Raw genomic sequence first — 21,378 nt, forward strand, 5'->3', positions numbered from 1 at the left:
CACAGCCCCCTCTTCTCAGGACCCCATCTACTCCAGTTTCTCAGCTCGCCAAAGGCGCTTCTGCCCCTGAGCAGGTGCCCCTTAACAGGCCAAGGTCCAGTGGGCCACAGACCACCAGAGGACATCTGCCAATGTCATCACAGAGATCAGGACTTAGCAGTCAGCAGGCTGCCTCCATCTCTGCTGAGGAAGTTGGGGCTGTACCCAGGTACAGTGGTTGAGTTAACATATAAAGAAATTGCACTTTTGTGAGTATATTTATAAATGTTCTTGGCAACTGAATGCATTGTGATTTTGTTCTTAGGAACCCTCTTATTCTAAGGTTTAACCTTCCTCCCACTCAGTGGTAGTGTCCCATTATGAGATTCATATTCCTGTGATGTCAACCTCAATTGAACTAGTCTCCACACCCTTGTGTGATATCAGGGAAATGTGTTTAAATCTTTATTTGAAGTGTGTGATGTAAGCATTTCTAACCCTTCTTCCTCAAGGAACACAGTTGAGTTAGGGAAGCTCATCAGCATTGATGTTCTAGCACATTTGTATCTCCTCAGTGGTAATGGCAGAAGAAAAGAGATGCACAGGAGGAGGAGATCCCTAGGCATGTCCACATCTCAGTCACAGCAGTGTTTGCGTCATTAGATAGCTGTGAAGGCTTCAAGTCTCCTCTCGCATCACTCTTGTTCCTAAATGGACTCTCAGTTCCCAGAGTGAGATCATGTACAGGGCCCCAAGGATCAAAGCAAAAATGATGGCCAGGTGCTTCATGAGGCCAGAACGTGCAAGTGTGAATGTGGGATTCGTTCTTGTTGCAAATGGGTGGACATCCCCTGAGATGAAAGAAAATGGCAGTGAGGGCGGGGAGAGGTGTGGCCATATTCCCTCACTTAACTTTACTTTCCTGGAACCTGTCAGTGATTAACGTATCACAGGCACATCTCCCATGTCTTCCTTCCTCCATGGTGTGATCGCGCTCATACTGACTCTCAGCAACCTCGTGATGTCCCTAGGTCTCCAAATCTTCATCCCCTGATGAGCTTTCATTCTCCTCCAGTTCATCCTCTGGCTGGGGTTCACCTCTTTGCATTGCCAGATAGTGAAGAGCGCAACACACTGTGGAGATGTGGGAAACCCTGTCAGGAGTGTATTGGAGTGAGCTATATGAGTGGTCCAAGCATCTGAAATGCATCTTCAGAAACCCTTTGGTGTGCTCTATAAGGGAGCATGGTGGAGCTGTAAGCAGTGTTATACCTCTCCATGGAACGACTCTGAGGGCGATGCACCAGTGCCATCAGCCAGTGCTTCAGTGGGTACCCCTTGTCCCCAAGCAGCCATCCCTGCAGACGTAATGGCCTCTTGAAAATCTCAGGCACCTGGGAGTGACTCAGGATGCAGGAGTCATGGAAGCTCCTAGGGTACCATGCACAAACGTCCAGTATGTGCTTCTGGTGATCACACACCGGTTTGTACATTGATGGAATGATAGCCCTTGTGGTTTATAAACATTAGGGGCTGCTGCCAAGCAGCCCATATAGCCACATGGGTGCAGCCTATTGCACCCTGCACTCTTGGGAAGCCTGGGATGGCGGTGAAGCTGGTGAATCTCTCAGCCGGGCTATCTTCGTCCAGAGCAAACCTGACATAATGATGGACCTTCCTGTAAATGGCATCTGTGACCTCCTTTATGCATCGATGTGTTGTGGAAAGCGAGATGCCACACAGGTCCCCTCTTGAACCTTGAAAAGAACCAGAGGCCAAGAAATTCAGTGCAGCGGTCACCTTCAAAGCCACTGGCAGGCGATACCCTCCAACTCCAAGTGGCGTCAGGTCTTCACAAAGAATGTGGCATATCTGATGTACCAGAGCTCAGGACAAGCACAGACTTGCATGGCATTTCCTCTCACTCATTTCTAAATAGGAGACTCTTCTACGATAAACCCTAGGGGTGGAATCGTCCCGGATTTGCACTAAGTGCGGTAGCGGGCGGGTAAAAAGACATTTTACCCGCCGGCTGAAATTACTTTTCACACTGTATCATCTCAAACCCAAAGCATTAATTACGTATTATCAGGAAGCAAGCAGTTTCCATGGTGGGCAGGCTCTCATTCGCCTTCCAAGCCATCACCTCGCCGCTTCATCATGCTGGGTGCCACATTTCAAGTGCAGCCACACGCACACCACTCCATGCTTCCAGCCCAGGAATGCTGCATGGGAGACAGGATGGCCCCAAAAGGCAAAAAGACTGCAGTCCCCTGCTTCAGTGACGCATCCCTTGAGTGCCTTTTGAACACTGTGGAGGCCCACTGTGATGTCCTCTATTCCCGCTCTGGTTGCAGCATGGGCAGTGGCATCACCAATCCAACTTGGAAGGCGGTGGCAGTGGTGGTCAGACCAATCACCTACAAAAAAGGGCAGCCACCCAGTGCCAAAAGAGGATGAATGATCTCCTCCGTTCCACCAGGGTAAGTCACTCTTCTCATCACTCTCAACTCACACACTCACAAACCCATCACACATCCACAGGGCCCTCACTCACTGCCAGTTCAAGGGACATCACCATTCACTCTCTCACACAAGCCATTGTCCTGATCCCATCCATGGGACCACTCACCACCCACACAGGCCAGGCATACTTATCATCTGTCTTGGCAGGCGTCCTGATATACTCTCTCCATCTCTATTCATGCAAGATGAGCTGGCTCACAACAAGAGGAGAGGTCACAGGCTGGTGGAGGAATTTCTGGAATCAAGGTCCACATGGACTTTGAAAACATAGCCATCCAGTTGGCCGGTGAGGATCTCTACTGTTCCTGTACTGATGGTGAGGTCGGCCGTGTTCAACCAAGTGAGGATCCAGCAGTGCAACATACATCAGACAATCATACTGTGAGTGATGTGTCCTCTTTCACAGGCCACTGCCGTGCACTAACTATCTCCTCTTGCTTTTGCAGACACATCTTGGAAATAACCAAGAGAATCCATGTCCCAGGGCCTCCAATCAAGCCCTGAGGGAAGCTCAGAAGTGGAATCCGCTGAAGACTCATCACAGCACTCACCCACACCTTCCACCAGCGCAGAGACATGCCTTAGTGGGACCTAGCTTTAGAGTAGCCTCGGGATCACAATCTGTTGAGCACATCACACTATCTGATCCACAGCAGGTGGAGACAGGGACTTCCCAGGTCCCTAGCACTCGGAGGACTGCTGAGTCTGAGTCAGATGAGGAGCCTCTGGACTCGACCATGTCACAGTTGCTGGAGCTGCAAAGCCAAGCTCGGGAACATCATGAAGGAATGTCCGTTGCACTCCTCAGATTGCAAGGCAGAATGGAGCCTTCAGGCTGAGGTGATAGCGTCAGCATGCCAACCCACCGAGGTCAACACTGGTAGGATGGCAGCTGCCATGGAGACCTTAGTCCAGGATGTCACTCCTGCACTGCTGCGTGGGCTGAACTCTATCATTGACATCATAGTTGACCTCTAACAGTGTGTAGACAAGAGGTGTGCGGGGCAGCCCGATCTCACTCCAGCTACTCCTTTTCCTCAAGGAGTTAGCAAGGGACCATTGAGGACCTGTAGAGGGGAGGATCAGCAGGTGCACCCCCCAAGAAACCCCCACGCCGCACCCCCCGGGGCCATCCAGCTAGGTGACTCCGGGGGCATCCTGCCCATCCAAATCTTCTCTTCCTATGCCCTCGGCAGCTCCAGCTCCACAGGCAGAGGAGGGTGCCACTGCCACACAGCAGGATGCCAAAAGTAGGTCAGGGTTCTCCAAGTTTCAGCTCTCTCGGGGACACCCGCCAAGGTCATCACAGACAGGGCATCACAGTCAGCAGGCTGTCTCCACCTCCACTGTGGATGTCCGGGGAGCACCAAGGTGTATCGGCAGGGTTAGGAAGGTTAAGATGATGGAACTCTTTTGAGTGAACCAAGTAAACTAAATTAACAAAATCAGGGACAAAATAAAAGGCAGACCCTTAAAGGGAAACTGCAAAAACAAAGACAACATTTAAAGGAAACTTACCAACATCAAACCAAAATGTGATTAACGGGGTCTATAATACACCCCAGCCCCCCCAGTGCTCACCGAGCAGGGGAGGCCTCGATGGTGCCAGCAGACACTGCGCGCTCCCTCTCCAGGGACACACGGCCACGAACGTAGCCGCGGAAGGAGGCAGACAATTGAGTTGGATGACCCCCTTGATCGCCTGCTGCCTGGACCTGTTAATGGCCAACTTGGCCAGGCCCAGGAACAGGTTCACGAAGAGGTCCTCCTTCCTCCTGGCCCCCCCTTCACGCTGGGTGCCCCTAGATCAGGAGTGTGGGACTGAAGTGCAAACAAAACAACAGTAAAAGTTATTTCAAGAAACTAAAAAGGGAGTGCAGCTTACAACAATTAACATAGACATGATCCACGGACCCATCAAGGTTGCAAAGGGCGTAGGTATCTTAGGAGTCTGTTAACTGACACAACCTATGGTTGTATGGGACTGCTGCGTGCAACACCCTGCACCCCAGGTCCCCAGTGGAAAGTGGAAGGAGACCTCTGTAGAGGACCCCCCACTAGAGACCTCTGCCACTGGATGGCAACAAGGCTCGCCAGGGCGTGTGCGGGCAGCGGGCAAGGGCAAGGAAGTGTATGATGTGCAGCAGCAGCCCAAACAGGAAGCCCCTCCACGCCGTGCTAATGGGCACGGAGGGCATTTCAGTGAGGCGGCTCAGGTTGAGGGGCACTGGCTCCTGAGGGAGAGTTCGGAGCTTGGGGCCATTGTGGAATTCCGTCCAAAAAGGGGTACGCTTGGACAGAAGACCACCATGCACCTGCGCCACCTCGAGACCCAGAATAACGTCGGGGTCGAACATGACCACTCCAATGTCTTGAATGACATTGGCCACGAGCCAGATGTTCACGGATGCGCAATGCACCAGCTCCTGTGGTAACATCCAGCCCACTCCCCCGCCACCCAGCACGTCCCCGATCCTGGTCACCCCGGCAGCCACAGCCCTCCTCTCCACCAACCATTGAAAAGGATGGAGGGGCGGATTCCTGAGCAGCGGCTCTCTGACGTTAGCCTCTACTCCTGACGGTGGAGAGCTGCGTCACGAGGCGACCATGTTCCAGACTTTGATCAGGTCCTGGTAAAAGACGGGCAAAGCCTGCAAGGAGCCACCGAGGCCCCTCTGCTCTATAAACAGGAGCTGCACGTCATAATTCAGGCCCTGCACCTGGTGGAAGAAATACGTCGCCAAGGCACACCATCTCGGAGGAGGCTCAAAGTAAAGGTATCACTGCAGGGCCTGAAGGTGGAAAGTCACCACCTGGGTGGGTAGGCACACCAGCACCTGACCGTCCTCTCTAAGCAGGAGACTCAGAGCCTCAGCAGCGACCCAGTGCAGCCTTTTGTTCCAGAAGAAGTGAACAAGCATCCTCTGGATTTTTGTAACAAAATCTGGGTGTGGGGTCAATGTGACCAGCCGGTACCACAACGTGGTGACAATCAGCTGGTTTATGACCAGAACTCGGCACCGGTAAGACAGCACTCGGAGTAGCCCAGTCCAGCGCCGCAGGAATGAAAGGCAGCATCTATAGACCCTGGGTCTGGTTGGTGCTGACCAATGATGGCTCACTGTGGCTCTTTGGTGCTGTGTGCGAGAGGCCCAGCCGCCCCTTTGCAGGGTGCAGTTCCTCCTTCTGCACAGCCAGGTGCCTCTGTCACTCTTCTCCGTCGTCTCCGCTCTCTGTACACTGCGAGGCACACAGCTAGTTCACTAGGCTCCATGATCCTGATGTACTCCTCCTGCAGGTTGAAAGAGAGAGACATGTGGTTTAGCTTGGGTGTACTAAGAACCTCTCTTGGTTAAGTCTGAAGTTCCTTAACGCATCCCAGATTGTGCTGGCCACCACTTGTATGGCCAGAGATTAGTGCACTGCATAGTTGCCCGAAACCCCATCCACCTCTGCCCCTCTTCACCTGACTGATTGGCGGCAGCTTTGCCCACTGGACTGCAGGCTGTGCTCTCAGCTCAGGCACAGGCATTCTCCTAACCCGCACTGCAAGGCTGCACTGTTAGCTTGAACCATGGGGGAATCTGGTCCAAACCGGAATGATGATATTGCAAAAGGCTGTGAGCGCCTCCCCCAGTGACTGCTCCATGGCCAGCTTTAGCAAGGAGATTGTACAACGTGCCCAGTCATCCAATTGTTCAGCAGTCCACTAAAACCCTCATTAGTTTGCAGTCCGTGCCTGAGGGGTGAAAAGCTTTGGAGCATTTGGTGACACTGATGCCTCTTCATTGCTTAAGTGGGCAGATATGCTACAGGCCCAACTCATGCATGTAAATGTGGCTGCATCTGAACAGTCTCAGTTGCAGAGGGCTTGTCATTTTATACAAGGTTTCCCTAATGCATGGCTGCTTCCCCCCACCCCGCACGTGCTTGTGCATTACCTTCAGCCATAGGACAGCTCTTGCCTCCATCCCCAAGTCACCTAAACCATAGGGCAGCACTTGACCACATCCCCAAGTTGCCTCAACTGCAGGGCAGTCCTTGCCCCTATGCCTCCAATGCACCTCAACCTTGAAGTCCCTCACGAACACTCCACAACGTAACTGTGCACTCACCTCCAAGTTCTCCTCAAAGTGCGCCCCGCTATATGCATGCCTAATATATGCTGTTGTGAAACACATCGGCATGAAACATGTGGGCAGACGACTCGGCAGGCTGGCCTTACAATGATATGCTGATATATTACAATGAGCTTCCTGATGTCCGATGGTGGAAAACGCGGCCCACCATCGATGTGCTGAGTGAATGATCGCAACCTGGTTTCACAACATTGCAAAACTGATTTTTGGCCTTCTTGCCGTTTTGCCTGCTCATGCCACTGAGCATGTCCGATGCCAGCGGGCACAGGCGATTCCGCCCTAGTTCTGGCGAGTCGCCCCCGTTGCCTGGGTCTCTCCTCCTGACTCTCCTGTTCATGCCCTGGCTCTGCTTGACCATGTCTCTCCTACTGGAGCTGCACATGGAGTCACCTCTCCCTCCTTAGCTTCCTCCATTGCATTAGGACCCTGACAAAGGCAGCACTGAGCCCTGTATCCATATCTGCTTTTGCCTTCTCTCTGAAAGGAAACATTGAAGATGTTAATGATTCAAGGGGCAGGAAAGTGAAGCTCAGAAGATGACACATTTGGAGACTATAGTTTTTTCTACCCATTTGCATGGTGACTGATGCCACCTTGTCTCTGAGGCACTAGCACACAAATCGAGGTGCCCAAGATGGCATCACAGATATGTAACATCTTGAGCCCTGTGTGGGATGCTAAAGTTTAATTGTGATGAGTGACCCAACCCAGCTTTGCTCCCATCTCTGATGTGGCATATTAATGATCAATCAGTTGCTCATGGTCAATGAATGGATGCCCTTTCGCCCATTAGGAGTGTCAAACCTGATGAACACATGACAGGTGTTCATTGATGGAATTCCTTATATGATACAGCTGTGTCTCCATCACTATTGCCTGCATTCCCAAATTCCTATGTCTTTCTCTTGAGATGCAGTGACTATGACGTGCAGCCACTGCATTCTGAGTACCGTTTAACAGTGCTAATGAAGCCATTGGCTTTCATTGCAAGGAGGTCTTCCTCCTTTCTTTCTAAGCAGACTCCTGCAGCAACAAGAGGTTAGAGGGCAATGCCAGAAAGGTGCCCCTCGTGTTTGGCCTTCCCCCAACTGTCATTCCACAGCCTTCCCTCCTGGTTGCCTCCCTCGTGATTACCCTTTCCGTGACTGCTATTCCACAGCCTCCCCTCTTCGTTTCCCCCCTCGTGTTCGCCCTTCCTCTTCACTGCCATTCTACAGCCTTCCATCCCCATTGCCCCTGTTGTGTTCGCAACCCCACCCTCGCCTCATGGCCCAACCTTAGTTGAAGTGTTTTTGAAAGTGGAGGCCTGTATGAGTGCCACAGCACAGTTGTGTTCTTCGGGACAATGTAGACAAAGAGCAGGAGCAGACAATCCTACAGGCTCAGCAGTATGGCATTCATCACAACAAGACTAGCGCAGCGCTGTCGCAGGTAGGCTATGTATGTTCCTCGGTGCCCACCTTCGCAGAACAGCGTAGCCAGTGAACTTAGGTCCAATTTGTGCACACCACCCCTTTTCAAATGGGTGTGAGGCCAGCGTAATTTCCCGCTGGCTGTAAGATTGGAAGGCGTGGCAAGGTTCTGTTTTAGTGAGCATTCATGAGATGTTAATGAATGCAAATGGAATTCAATTCACATCACAGGTTGGTGTGATAACACATCTGTCATGGGAGAAATGAAAGCTGTTTTTAGCCGGCAGATTTCCAATCTTTTGCCTGCCATTGGATTCATTGCTCCGGCCTGCCACGAAACCCACCGTGAGTGGGATAGGAAAATTCTGCCCGTTGTGCCTATCACACCACTGAGTAATGTGGTATATGAATTTCAGTGCCAGTGTGATGCTAGTTATGTAGGTCGTATGTCCCAAAGACTGGTGGATCATATCAAACAGCATGTCCCAGCCGCTGTTCGCAACAGGGAAGGTACACACTATACCCAACCAGCTAATGTGCCCAACATTAGATGTGATTCCATGATTAGACAACATTTGCTAAATAATCCTCAGTGTGCTAAAAATTACAAGATTGTCATTTGGGCTCATGTGTGGCACATTTACGTGTACTGGAGGCTAGATATATTAATACCCTGTTCATTGCAGACAGAAAGAACATGGACACACATTGCGCCTGTTTCAGTTAAACAAAATAAGTGATGGCCATTCCCAGGTTCATTCCTCAGAACAATGCCTTGATCAATCAGAGTCAAGCTGCCTGGTTTAAATTTCAAACAATGTTTGGCAGTTAACTGTCAGTCACCATTAACTGGTGCATTCTCCATGGCAACACCTCTACCAATCAGAGTCCACTTGCTAACCAATCAGTACTCTCTTCTCATACAGTATAAAGTCGCTGCTTCCCCTAACATTGGTATTCTTGCAAGTGTCCTGATGAGTGCAAGGTGAAAAGTTTAGACAAAATGTATTTTTTCAGTAATACTAATGTCTAATGATGCTTACACTATGAGTTAAAATTCAATCCATTGAAAACTAGTCTCATGCAGCTTTACTGTCTTAAGATGGGAGGGAAATGATTGACATCAAGAGGCTAAACAGGTTATATGCATAGTCAGAGAATAACACTAGTTTCAATCCCCACTGAAACACCACCTCTCATTTTAATAGGGTGTTATATCAGCAATGAGCCTGAAGCTATGTTTAAATTAATGTTTGTGCTGGGTGGCCATAATTTTGTGGCACACATCTTTGGCAGACTTCCAAGCAAAGGATGGAATATTTTTATAGTGGCTACATAAAATAGATAAAGAAAATGAAATAAGAACCTACATTTATATAACACCTTTCACATCCTCTAAAGCACTACATAGATAATTAATTAATCTTGAAGTGTAATCACTATTGTCATACAGACAAACACAGAAGCCAATTTGCACACAGCAAGGGTCCATAAATGCCAATGAAATAATTAACCAATTATTCTACATTGGTGATGTTGGTTGAGGGATAAATGTTGGTCAGTGCACCAGAGGAACTCTCTGCTCTCCTCCAAATAATAGTCATAGAATCTTCTGTATTACTTGAGCAGGCAGGTTTTGCCTTGGTTTAATTAACAGCGAGCAACATGATAAGGAGAATCTGGAAAACTGAAAGACTTAACGATTTAAATAACACATAATAAAAACAGCTACTTTCATGGGCACCTTAATTGTATTTCTTAATTTCTTAAATTGCACCATCTTAATGGGCCTTCTTACAGAGCACAGGGCTGGAGTTTACACTTCTCAGCAGAGCGAGGGAGGCAGAACGGAAACTGAGGGGTCTACTTGGTCCCATCCCACCCCCGCCGTCCCTGCACATCCAATCAAGCATCAGATAGCCAATTAGCAGCCATTCTGCAGGAATGAGGCCAATCAGAGGTCCAAAGGAAACTTGCTTCCTGAACTCAAACTCTTCCCCTTGCCCTCTCCCAACCTTGCAGTTATTATCAAGGCCAGTTTTTCATGCCTGTTTTTAGATGCCCCAATCGAGTTAGTTCTTGAGTTACTATAAGAAATAATATAGTGTTGAATTTTTGTTGCGGCTTCATTCACAGAGGAATGTAAATCACACAGCGGTGTGAATACATAACTTGTGGGTCCTGAGAAAGTGTTCTGCGAAGGTTGTCTCTGAGCCCAATTGGCACTCTAGGCTGGGATGTCATGCAGCACAAGGATAATGCTGCAGCCACAGCATGTAATAAAATGTCAGAACACATGACTAGGAAGTAAGAGAGACCTGAAAGCAGGAGAAGCTCCAACCTTGTGTAGAGATCCAAATGTGTAAATACTTGTGTAAATAAAGAATAATGATTCTAAGAAACTACAAACTCGAGAAGCACACTTCAGGAAAATAGACAATCCCAAAACCACCAGCCAACTATCTAGACCACGACAGCACAATGAAACAAAGATTAGGGGAAGAATTTTCCTCCAGTTGGGGGGGAAGGGGGGGCGGGGTCAGGAGCAGGCGCGTGCAGTTGCTCCTCTGATTGGTACCCCCGATTTGGGGCGTGCCACCATTTTATGTGGGCGAGCCAATTAAGGCCCGCCCAGTGTGATGTCTGCCAGGAAGCGCTATGCACTCACTGTGAGTGCGGGGGGGGGGGGGGTGGTGAATTCCCTGAGCTGAGATTGCCCCCTTTTCGCGCATGCTCGTGGAACAGTGCACGCATCTCCCTGAGGCTAAGCATTGCCTCAGGGAGATTGGCGCCAAATTTAAAAATGGTCAGTGTACAAAAATAAAATTTCCCTGACATGTCCCCTCATGTGACACTGTCACATGAGTTGGGACATGTCCATCACTTATAATCAAACTTTTATTAAATTTTCAAAAACCCTCATGAAACCTCATCCCCCCCGTGGATGAGGTTTCATGCTTTTTCTGAAGCCTGCCAGGGCTCCCGGCCTGTCCTCCAACCTTAAGGTTGGACGGGTAGGTCTATTAATTACTTGAATTAGCTTTTAAATAACCTCAATAGGCCATTGACAGGTCAGCGGGTGCACAGCTGATTCGGCTGTGCCTGCGCTGACCTGAAAATTGAAATGAGGTGGGGTGATGTCAGGAGTTCCGTCTGACATCATCCCGTGTCATTTTATGCATCGGTGAGCAGGCCCCGCCCCCTGCTCACTGACCTCAATATCCTGGCCTAAGGATTCTTTTACATCCCTTTTATGTTGGGGGTTGTTAGGGGAAGTGGAGGTGTGGGGTGGGAGTTGGGGGAGTAAAGGAAAATGTCATTCAGGACTACAGCTAACCAGAATAGGAGGAAATTTTTCAGCTATGACCATGGGCTTTTGTGTGACAGGTGAGTATTTCTTTAATCCTGTTTAATTGCTTTCATTGCAAGTGCTTCAAGACTAAAAATTTATTTGTGATAATGATAGGCAAATAGTTAACATGTTTATATGACATTTCTCTGACCATGTTATTGTAGGTACTAATCCATTTATTTTAAATAGGTTAACAAGTTGCTAAAATAGCAGACATGGGAAAATCAAATAAACAAATTAAATTCTCATCAGTTAATATTACCAACAGTAGATTCTAGCCATTATTTCTAAAAGTCACCAAAGAAATAGTTCAGGCTGATTTTGTGAGGCATCTGCCACAAATAAAGCACCTCATAAATCTGTTGTGAATTGTGTTCTTCATCAATATTATTCTATCATCGGTTTAACATCTTGATGACTTACTTGTGTAATGTGGGGATTTAAACATTATGTTGTTGATTTAAAATCCAAAAGTAGTTCAGCAGCTGTGACAGGACATCTGTAAGAATCACAGGGTGGAATATTCCAGACCACCCTGCAGTGGCTTAAATGGCGGCGGGAGAGGGGGTATGATGTGGTGGGAGCCGAAAAGTCACTTTATTGCTGGCGTAAAATAATGGCGGGAACGTGCGCTCCCATCCGTCATGGCAGGTTGCCAATCCCACCACAGCTCGGCGCAAAACCGTTTTGCATTCCAGTAATAGGATGCAGATCTTGGAAGGCTGCCTCTAATCGGCACAGAGGGTGCCCCTAAAGGAAGTGCCTCCAGGAGAGCTGGGAGTTCAGTATAAAACGGTGAGGAGTGAGCCAGGAGATCAGATAAAACAACAAGGAGTGCCAGGAGTTCAGCTTAAAACAGGGAGGAGAGAGCTGGGAGTTCAGTTTTAAACAGCGAGTATAGCCGGAAGATCAGTTTAAAACAGTGAGGAGAGCAGGGAGCTTTGTTTAAAGCAGCGAGGAGAGCCAGGAGATCAGTTTAAAACAGCGAGGAGAGCCGGGAGATCAGCTTAAAACAGTGAGGAGAGCCAGAAGATCAGTTTAAAACAGTGAGGAGAGAGCTGGGAGTTCAGTTTAAAACAGCGAGGAGACCCGACAGTTTGGACATGGAGAGTGGACCTGCGTGAGAAGGGCAGCGGCGGTGGGAGATAAAACCCAGCAGCAGAGAGGGAGGCCCAGCACACGGAGACCGGATCTCTGTAAGAAGGGCAGCGGTGGTGGGAGATAAAACCGATGGCAGAGAGCTCCTTCAACCTCTTTCTATCTGTCAGAGCTGAAGTGTGATGTCAAAACAGGTTGGTAATTGCTGGGTATCTCTTCCGTATCCCTTTTGATTGGCCAAGTGGTTTAAATCAGGAGACATTATTACAGCTGATGATTACATTTAAAATATTCACTTTTAAAATATTTAACATCCAAATTAATTAATTAAATAGAATAAAGATGGCTGGGCAAGTGATGTGTTGCAGCTGTAGTATGTAGGGACTCATGGACGCTGGTGCAATCCATGGTGACCACATCTGCAGCAAGTGTTGGCTGCTTGAGGAACTTCGGCTCAGGTTGATGAGCTGGAGTATGAGCTGCAGACACTACGACACATCAGGGAGGGGGCGAGTCACCTGGACACTGCGTTTCAGGAGACAGTCACACTCCTTAGATTAATTACTTCAAATTTGGACCGTGGTCAGGGACAGGCTAGTGTGATTGCGAGTGAGGCAAGTGTGGGAATCCAAAATTTAGCTTTGGAGGAGCCTCAGCCAGTGCCCTTGTCCAATAGGTATGAGTTTCTGCTCCCAGTGTGGATGAGGGCACAGACTGCAGGGAGGATGAGCGAAGTGAACACAGCACCATGGTACAGAGCGCCATTCAAGTGGGGGGAGAAAAGAGAAATGTAGTAATAATAGGGGAATAGATACTGTTCTCTGCAGCAAAGACAGAGAGTCTCAAAGGTTGTGTTACCTACCTAGTGCCATGGTTAAGGACATCTCTTCTGGCTTGGAGAGGAACATGGTATGGGAGGGGAAGAATCTAGTTGCTGTGGTCCAAGTAGTTACCAATGACATAGGTAGGTCTAGGAAAGAGGTTCTGCTGAGACCAGCTTGGGACCAAATTAAAAAGCAGAACCACAAAGGTAGTAACCTCCAGATTTACTACCTGAGCCACGTGCAAATTGGCAAAGGGTAAATAAGATTACAGAGGTAAATGTGTGGCTCATAATTGGTGTGGGAGAAATGGGTTCCGATTCATGGGGCACTGGCACCAGTACTGGGGAAGGAGAGAGCTGTTCCATTGGGACAGGCTTCATTTGAACCATGCTGGGAACAGTGTCCTGCTGAATTGTACAACTAGGGTTGTTGATAGGACTTCAAACTAATTAGTGGTGGGGAGGGTTCAATTAAAGGGATGTTTAAAAAATCAAAAGGAAATGAGAGAGCAGAGGTGCAGGGTAGTGAAGAGGTGAACGATAATCAAAATGTGACAGGAAGGGACCAAAAACATAAGCAGAAGAGTGCAGCAAAAATTAGAACCAGAATGAGTAATAATGGTAAAATGTCAAAGCTCAGGGCCCTTTTTATCTGAATGCACTCAGCATTTGTCACAAGGTAGGGGAGTTGACAGCACAAATGAAAATAAATGAATATGACTTGATAGCTATTACAGAGGTGTGGTTGAAGGGTGACCAAGTCTGGGAAGTCAATATTTAAGGGTATTCAACATTCCATAAGAATAGGCAAAAAGGGAAAGGAGATGGGGTAGCTTTGTTAATTAAGGAGGGTATCAGTGCAGTGGCGAGTAGTGATATAGGTGCAATAGATCATGATGTGGAATTAGTTTGGATGGGAATAAGGAATAGCAAAAGGAAGAAGTCATGAGTGGGAGTTGTCTATAGGCCCCTGAATAATTGCCTCACTGTAGGACAAAGTATAAATTTGAAAATAATGGAAGCATGTAAGAGAGATGCTACAATTGTCATGGCCATATTGACAGCATATTGACTGGACAAATCAGATTGGCAGGGGTAACATGGAAGAATTTGTAGAGTGCATCAGGAATTGTTCCTTAGGGCAATACCTTGCAGAACCTACCTGGGAACAGGTTATTTTAGATCCAGTAATGTATAATGACGTGGGATTAATAAGCGATCATAATTAAGGATCCTCTAGGGGGGTAGCGAACACAACATGGTTGAATTTCAAATTCAGTTTGAGGGCGAGCAACTCAGGCCTCAAACTAGTGTCCTCAACTTAAATAAGGGCAATTACAGAGGTATAAAGAAAGAGCTGTCTAAGGCAGGCTGGTTAAATAGACTAAGGGGAAGGTCAGTGGATGAACAGTGGCAGACATTTAAGCAGATACTTAATTATGCTCAGCAAAACTTTATCCTGGTCAAAAAGAAGGACTTGATGAGAAGGATGAACCCCCTATGGTTAACAAAGGTGGTCAAGGAGAGTATCCAATCAAAAACTAAGGCATACAAAATGGCGAAAACTAGTGGTAGGCCAGAGGATTGGGAATTTTTTAGGAACCAGCAGCAGATGACTAAAAAGCTAATAAAGAGGGAGAAAATTGATTATGAAAGTAAATTGACAAGAAATATAAAAACAAACAACAAGAGATTCTACATGTATATAAAAAGAAAGAGAGTAGCTAAAGTGAGTGTGGGACCCTTGGAGGATGCAACTGGAGAATTGATAATGGGGAACAGGGAAATGGCAGATAACCTAAACCAATATTTTGCATCGATCTTCACGGTGGAGGACACTATAAAGATCCCAAAGATATCAGATAAGCAAGGAGCTAATGGGTGCAAAGATCTTGTAACAGTCTCTAATATGAGGGACAAAGTATTTGACAAACCAATGGGGCTAAAGGCAGACAAGTTGCCAGGACCTGAAGGTCTGCATCCAAGGGTTTTAAAGGAAGTGGCTGCAGAGATAGTGGAGGCATAGGTCGAAATATTCCAGAACTCACTGGATTCTGGGAGGGTCTCAGCAGATTGGAAAAGCTAATGTGACACCCCTGTTCAAAAAGTGGAGGAGACAAAAAGTAGGAAACTATAGGCCAGTCAGCCTAACATCTGTCATTGGGAATACACTAGAGTCCATTATTAAAGAAGAAATAGCAGGACATTTAGAAAAGCTTAACATAATCAAACAGAGTCAACATGATTTTGTGAAAGGGAAATCATGTTTGACAAATGTGCTAGAGTTCTTTGAGGATATAACAAGCAGAGTTGATAAAGGGGAATTGGTAGATGTAGTGTATTTGGATTTCCAGAAGGCATTCGATAAGGTGCCACATAAAATGTTATTGCACAAGATAGGAACTCATGGTATTGGGGGTAATGTCTTAGCATGGATTGAAGATTGGTTAACACATAGAAGACAGAAAGTCAGGGTTAATGGGTCTTTTTCAGGTTGGAAAGACGTGACTAGGATTAGTCCTAGGGCCTCAATTATTTACTATCTATATTAATGGCTTGGAGGAGGGGGCAGAGTGTAAGGTATCCAAATTTGCTGACGATGCAAAAATAGGTGGGAGGCATATTGTGATGAGGACAAAAGGATTCTGCAAGGGGACATAGATAGGTTGAGTGAGTGGGCAAAAACTTGGCAGATGGAGTTTAATGTATGAAAGTGTGAGGTCATGCATTTTAGTAGGAAAAACCAAAGGGCAGACTATTATTTAAATGGAGAGAAACTCCAAAGAAGTGCAACACAGAGGGATCTGGGTGTTCTTGTGAATGAAACAGAAAAAGTTAGCATGCAGGCAGCAATTAAATAAGAAGACAAATGGAATTTTGGCCTGTACTGTTGGTGGTTGGAGTTTAAAAATAGGGAAGTCTTGTTACAACTGTACAGGATGTTGGTGAGGCCGTACCTGGAGTACTGAGTATAATTTTGGTCCCCATATTTAAAAAAGAATATACTGGCATTGGAGGCAGCACAAAACAGATTTACTAGGCTGATCCCTGGGATGAAGGGGTTGACTTATCAAGAACAGTTAAACAGGTTAGGCCCTTATTCATTAGTGTTTAGAAGAATGAGGGGTGATCTTACTGAAGCATACAAGATTCTGTCGGGGCTTGACAGGGTAGATGTTGAGAAAATGTTTCCATTAGTGGGGGAATCTTGAACCAGGGGACATAGTGACAGAATAAGGGGGCACTCATTTAAAACTGAGATGCATAGGAATTTCTTCTCTCAGTGAGTAGTGAATGCTTGGAATTCTTTACCCCAGAGAGTTGTGGATGTTAGATCACTGAAAGTATTTAAAGAGGAGGTAGATAGATTTTTGAAATATCAGGGAGTTGAGGGCTATAAGGAGCTGGCAGAAAAGAAGAGTTGAGGTCTGGTGCAAATCAGTCATTATTGAAAGTGGGGCAGGCTTGAGGGACGGAATGGCCTACTCCTGCTACTATTTCTTATGTTCTCATGTTCCCTTTCTTGCCTGGCACAAGTGAAAGCTGTGGGGCTGCCAGCCCTCCTTCCACCTTTCCCTGCCCTGTGTAAAATAATGGCAGAGGCAGAATGAGATCCTTATGAGGCCATTAATTGACCAATTAAGGGCCTCCATAGACACAATGGTGGATGGGCTGCCTGCTCCCTTACCCATCCACAGGCTGGGGGTGTCAGGAAGGTGGTGGGAAACCCTCCTGTTTTCTTTCACAAGCCCCGTTGCCTTCAAATATGCTGCCGGGGAGTTGTTGGGGGGGCAGGGCGGGGGGGGGGGGGGGTGTGGGGGGGTGGTGGGTGGGGGGGGGGGGGGGGGGGGGTGCGGTGGGGGGAGGTGGGGGGGAGTAAGATTCAGCCCGTAGAATGATACAGCACAGAAAGAGCCCATTTATGCCCACACTCACTCTTTGAAACAGCTATTTATTTATATCCATTGTCCTGCCTATTCCCCATCACCCTCCATTTCTTTTCCTGCAAATATTTACATAATTATGTTGAATCTGCTTCCACCACCCTTTCAGGCAGTGCATTTTAGATCACAGTAACTCGCTGTGTAATATAAATTCTCATCTTCTCTTGGCTCCATTGCCAATTACCTTAAATCTGTATCATCTGGCTACCTTCTGCCAATAGAAACAGTTTTTTATTTACTCTATTAAATCCAGTCATGGATTTGAACACATCTGCCAAATCTCCTCTTAACCTTTCTGCTCTAAGGTCAATAACCCCACTTCTCCAGCTAACTGAAGTACCTCATCCCTGGTACCTCAAATCTCCTCTGCACCTTCTGTAAAGATTTGAATACCTTCCTAAAGTTTGGTGCCCAGAATTAAACATAGTGCTGCCATGAAGAGATATTAATGTCTATAATGTTATTGGAAATTATTTTTAAATTGGACTTGTAGTAGGGTCTGTGTCTATGTGTATGTGTTTGTGGGTGTTTATGTGTATTTTAATTGGATTGAAGCCAGCTAACCTGGATGCTTTGATATACAGTAGTCTTGAGATGTTAATTAATAAACATAAGGAAGTTAAAAGGTAAAGTCAATTTGCATTTTTTAATAAACCATTTAAAAGAATGGGTGAAATCTTGTACCTAGCTGGGAGACGCCAAGCAATGTGTTTATATTACTAATAAAATGTGTGGAATGAAAGGACTATTATTAGGAGAAGTAAAATTAGAAAAACCCAGTAATACAATGGAAAATTTACATTCAAAGGGCAAGTTAGGTATAAACAGAAAGGAGTTTTTGTGTATAAATCAGAGGCATTTGGGATTTAACCAGCCTGTAATCCTACAACTGTGTCTGCAAAGGAACCAAATTGCAAGGAACCTCATTTTGAATTTGTAAAGTCAAATATGCTTTGCCTGGTATCTGTTTAAAGTTTATGGGTTATTGTTGCCTTGTTGAAGATTTACATGGGGATGATTAATTTGTGGATTTGCTTAAAATTTGTAGACATGTGTATGTGTTTAATTTGTTGTTAAATTAACAAATGTTTAATTTAGTTTTATATAAAAAACCTCTTGAGGTTTGGTAGTTTTATTCCTGAATTCAGAGCTGCATCTCAAACATATGAAATGAAAATATAGTTTATGACAGTTGTTCAAGTTTCCCTCTGGGATTTAAATAACTCAGTCTTTACCAACTGTTGTGTCATAACAAATTGGGGGCTCATCTGGGATAATATTTGTAGTTCCTTGATTGGTTTGGAATTGGTGAATCTTAAGATTACGTGTATGAGAAACACTTTGAATTCAGGAGCTGGTGAGGTTTTTCAAAAGTGGTGAGACTTCAGGATTGCTTTGGCAATTGCTACGATTTGTCTGGGAATATAAGATATAACTCTGACTGGGCACAAAAAGTAACCAAGAGTAAGTTAATAGAGTTGACGGATAAATAACAATTAGGGTTACCTTTGGGGGCTAGGAAATCAGATATTATTAAAGGTATAGCATGGAGTCTACAGTTGGATGTGCTATCTGACACTAGTGAGTCACAGCTAGAGGTAGCAAGGCTTCAGTTACAAATTAAAATGCTTGAACTTGAATAAGCAAAGGAACTGAAAAAAACTTGAATTAGAAGCAAAGCAAAGAGAAAGGACGTTTCAAAGGGAGTTAGGAATTGTGAAGATAGAGAAGGAAGAAAGAGAAAAAGAGAGAGAGAGAGAATTTCAACTGAAAACATTGGCAGTTAAAAAAGAGATGCCAGGAAGTGAAGAAGGACTTATCTCCATTGTAGAACACAGTGGGGAGATATTAAAATTTGTACAAGCTCTTCCAAAGTTTGAGGAAAAAGATATTGAAGCATTCTTTATTTCATTTGAGAAGATAGCTAAACAGATGAAATGGCCAGAAGAAAACTGGATGCTATTGTTACAGTCTAAGTTGGTGGGTACAGCGCATGAGGTATATGCTTCGTCATATGAAGAAGTATCGGTGAATTATGATGTAGTGAAAAAGGCTATTTTGAGTGCATATGAGTTGGTTCTTGAAGCATGCAGGCAGAAATTTAGGAAAATGAAAAAACAGCCTGGGAAAACTTATACTGAGTTTGAGAGTGTAAAACAAAATAATTTTGACTGGTGGATATGGGCATTAAAAATAAAGACAACATTTGTAGCTCTTGGGGAAATAATTCTTTTGGAAGAATTTAAAGGTCAATCCCGTCGGTAGTGAGAACTCATGTGGAGGAACAGAGTATTGATCCTTTAAGGCAAGCAGCAGAGATAACTGATGATTATGAGTTAGTTCATTGAGATAAACCTTTTTTTTGTCACCCTTTCAAATCGGAAAAAGATAGAAAGTGGGAAGGTGAAAGGAAAGTAGGTAGTCAGGGAAGAGGAGTAGCTGGAAATTTCCAGAAAGTTTTTTCTCAGGATAAAAAGGAAGGTGCTGAGGGTAGGTGTGACATTTGAAAATTGGAGTGTTTTCATTATAATGAAGTGGGGCACAGGAAGTCAGTGTATTGGAAATTATTGGGGTGCAGAAATGTTCTGGAACTGAAAGTACTGTGGATTTTGAGGTCCAGGCACAGGAGAAACCAATGGTTTGTGTACAAGTAAAACAGGGACAATTGGTGATAGGTAAAGAAGTGTGAATATGTTCACAGTTTACCCATGAGAATTCTGAAGAGCAGGTTGCAGAAATGTTTAAAGATTTGATATGTGAAAGAAAGTCTTTCCATGTGTTCAGGGTGGATTTGGTAAAGATGTTAAAATTTTAAGCGACACAGAGGATAGTCAATCCTTAATGTTGTGGGATAGTGATATTTGTTGTTCAGTGGGAGTATTGCAGGAGCAGGTGATAATAATCGCGGTTCATGGTGAAGCTAAACCTATCCCCTTGTGGAAGATAAATTTAAATAGTAAATAGAAGTTATTGTTGGGGTGGTAGAAAAATTGCCCATTGCAGGGATTCAACTTATTTTGGGTAATGATTTAGCTGGGTCACAGAAGTGAAGTGTGTGATGCCTATGGTAGTTGAGCAGCCTGTAGAAGTATTTTCAACAGAGATGTTATAGAGAAAGCATCCTGGATTGTTTCCAGATTGTATGATAATGAGATCACAGGCACACATGTTGAAATAAGGAAAAACAAGAAGGGCAGGCAGTGCAAAGGCAAGAAGATGGTGTCAAAATCCAATTGGCTGGCACTGTGTTTGACAACAGTGTTCAGGAGGAAAGACTACTGTACAGTTCAGGAGTTGGTGTGAAGGAATTTTAGAAAGGTGAGACTGCAAAAGTAGCTTAGCCCATGGCTAAAAATTTTTTGGAAGTACAAGAAATCATTCTGCTTGGGTCACAAAAAGTACCTAAGGTAAGTTAGCAGAGTTGGTGGATAAGTTGCAGTTGAGGTTACCTGTAGGAGCAAAGAAAACAGACATAGGGCTGACTCTTCTGGCTGACGTGAGGGTGGTGGAGCCCACACATCAGCGCTTAAAATGTAGCGCGAGCGTCCCGACATCAGCGCGCAGCATCGCGATGTTTCGGTTGGCGGGCGCACTATGCAGCGGGATGCATGCCCACCATTAATTAAAAGCCTCTTTAGGGCCATTAAGTGACCAATCGACCAGGATTTTGAGCGGCCCGTGTGCCCCTTCGGCTCGGCGCACGGGTCCAACGGGCAGGCTGGTAAGTGATTTTTTCACAAATCTCATCTAATGGTGGGATGAAGTTTGATTTTGGTTTTAAAAAAGTTTACTAAAGTGTTTGTGTACTTCATCAACATGCCCTATCTCATGTGACATTTTCATATGAGGGGAACACATTAATGATTTTTTTATTTTTCTATTTTTAATGTCTCACAGACTTTCAGTGATCTCCCTGAGGCAGCACTTAGCCTCAGGGAGTTGTGCACTCTTTCATGTGCATGTACAAAAGAACGCACTCTCACAGTTGGGGAATCTCCACCACCCCCCCCCCCCCACCTCCTCCCCCCACAGGAAGCACATAGCACTTCCTGTTGGGTGGTCCGCTGGGTGGGCCTTTATTGGCCTGCCCACATAAAATGGTGGC

The sequence above is a fragment of the Carcharodon carcharias genome, chromosome 3, assembly GCF_017639515.1.
Source record: "Carcharodon carcharias isolate sCarCar2 chromosome 3, sCarCar2.pri, whole genome shotgun sequence".
Classification (NCBI taxonomy): Eukaryota; Metazoa; Chordata; class Chondrichthyes; order Lamniformes; family Lamnidae; genus Carcharodon; species Carcharodon carcharias.